Raw genomic sequence first — 2,596 nt, 5'->3', positions numbered from 1 at the left:
GCATCTCCATTCCTGCCATTGGAGCAAACAACTTTGAGCTGAAACCTCAATTAGTTTCTCTGATGCAGCAGAACTGCAAGTTTCATGGACTTCCATCTGAAGATCCTTTTCAGTTCTTAACTGAATTCTTGCAGATATGTGATACTGTTAAGACTAATGGAGTAGATCCTGAAGTCTACAGGCTCATGCTTTTCCCTTTTGCTGTAAGAGACAGAGCTAGATTATGGTTGGATTCTCAACCCAAAGACAGCCTGAACTCTTGGGATAAGCTGGTCACGGCTTTCTTAGCCAAGTACTTTCCTCCTCAAAAGCTGAGCAAGCTTAGAGCTGATGTTCAAACCTTCAGACAGAAAGAAGGTGAATCCCTCTATGAAGCTTGGGAAAGATACAAACAGTTGACCAAAAAGTGTCCTTCTGACATGCTTTCAGAATGGACCATCCTGGATATATTCTATGATGGTTTATCTGAGCTATCAAAGATGTCACTGGACACCTCTGCAGGTGGATCCATTCACCTAAAGAAAACGCCTGCAGAAGCTCAAGAACTCATTGACATGGTTGCTAATAACCAGTTCATGTACACTTCTGAAAGGAATCCTGTGAATAATGGGACGCCTATGAAGAAGGGAGTTCTTGAAGTTGATACTCTGAATGCCATATTGGCTCAGAACAAAATATTGACTCAGCAAGTCAATATGATCTCTCAGAGTCTGCATGGAATGCAAGCTGCATCCAACAGTACTCAAGAGGCATCTTCTGAAGAAGAAGCTTATGATCCTGAGAACCCTTCAATAGCAGAGGTAAATTACTTAGGTGAACCTTATGGAAACACCTATAACTCAACATGGAGAAATCATCCAAATTTCTCATGGAAGGATCAAAAGCCTCAACAAGGCTTTAATAATGGTGGAAGAAACAGGTTTAACAATAATAAACCTTTTCCATCATCAACTCAGCAACAGACAGAGAACTCTGAACAAAATGCTTCTAATTTAGCAAATCTAGTCTCTGATCTATCTAAAGCCACTGTAAGTTTCATGAATGAAACAAGGTCTTCCATTAGAAATTTGGAAGCACAAGTGGGCCAGCAGAGTAAAAGGATCACTGAAATCCCTCCTAGTACTCTCCCAAGCAATACAGAAGAGAACCCAAAAGGAGAGTGCAAGGCCATTGACATAAGCGCCATGGCCGAACCTGTGAGGAGAGGAGAGGACATGAATCCCAAGGAGGAAGACCTCCTGGGACGTCCAGTGGTTAATAAGGAGCTTCCCTCTGAGGAACCAAAGGAATCTGAGACTCATCTAGAGACCATAGAGATTCCATTGAACCTCCTTATGCCCTTCATGAGCTCTGATGAGTATTCCTCTTCTGAAGAGAATGAGGATGTTACTGAAGAGCAAACTGCCAAGTTTCTTGGTGCAATCATGAAGCTGAATGCCAAATTGTTTGGCATTGATACTTGGGAAGTTGAACCTCCCTTGTTCATCAATGAACTAAGTGATCTGGATCAACTGACATTGCCTCAGAAGAGACAGGATCCTGGAAAGTTCATAATCCCTTGTACCATAGGCACCATGATCTTTAAGGCTCTGTGTGACCTTGGTTCAGGGATAAACCTCATGCCCCTCTCTGTAATAGAGAAACTGGGAATCTATGGGGTGCAAGCTGCTAAAATCTCACTGGAGATGGCAGACAGCTCAAGAAGACAGGCTTATGGACAAGTAGAAGATGTATTAGTAAAGGTTGAGGGCCTTTACATACCTACTGATTTCATAGTCCTGGACACTGGAAAGGAAGAGGATGAATCTATCATCCTAGGAAGACCTTTCCTGGCCACATCAAGAGCTGTGATTGATGTTGACAGAGGTGAGATATTCCTTCAATGGAATGAGAACTCCCTTGTATTCAAAACTCAAGGATCTCCCTCTGCAACCATGGAGAGGAAGCTTGAAAAGCTTCTCTCAAAGCAGAGTCAACCAGAGCCCCCACAGTCAAACTCTAAGTTTGGTGTTGGAGAGTCTCAACAAAGCCCTGCACATCTGTGAGGCTCCATGAGAGCCCACTGTCAAGCTATTGACATTAAAGAAGCGCTTGTTGGGAGGCAACCCAATGTTTATCTAATTCTTATTTTTATTGTTTTTCATGTTTTCTTAGGTTCATGATCATGTGGAGTCACAAAATAAATAGAAAAATTGAAAACGGAATCAAAAACAGCAGAAGAAAAATCACACCCTGGAGGAGCATCTGTCTGGCGTTCAGCGCCAGAACAGAGCATGGTTCTGGCACTGAACGCCCAAAATGGGCAGCTTCTGGGCGCTGAACGCCAGAACAGGCATGGTTCTGGCGTTCAACGCCAGAAATGGCACACAAATGGGCGTTGAACGCCCAAAATGGCCACCAACCTGGCGCTGAACGCCCAGAGTTGGGTACAAAGGCATTTTTACATGCCTAATGGGTGCAGGGATGTAAATCCTTGAACACCTCAGGATCTGTGGACCCCACAGGATCCACTCAGGATCTGTGGACCCCACAGGATCCACTCAGGATCTGTGGACCCCACAGGATCCCCACCTACCTCCACTCACTTCTTCTCACC

At 44.1% G+C, this 2,596-nt stretch overlaps 1 non-coding gene across 1 annotated transcript; it reads right to left on the bottom strand.

Moving 5' to 3' along the window:
* Positions 1 to 317: 317 nt before the first annotated feature.
* Positions 318 to 425, bottom strand: LOC148570528 (small nucleolar RNA R71). Its single transcript, XR_015908113.1, has one exon. It is a non-coding gene; the product is annotated as a small nucleolar RNA R71 (small nucleolar RNA).
* Positions 426 to 2,596: the final 2,171 nt, after the last annotated feature.

Source organism: Arachis ipaensis, chromosome B3 (genome assembly GCF_059453495.1).
Source record: "Arachis ipaensis isolate K30076 ecotype BB chromosome B3, ASM5945349v1, whole genome shotgun sequence".
Lineage (NCBI taxonomy): Eukaryota > Viridiplantae > Streptophyta > Magnoliopsida > Fabales > Fabaceae > Arachis > Arachis ipaensis.
This window is presented reverse-complemented; position numbering and strand designations above follow the sequence as displayed.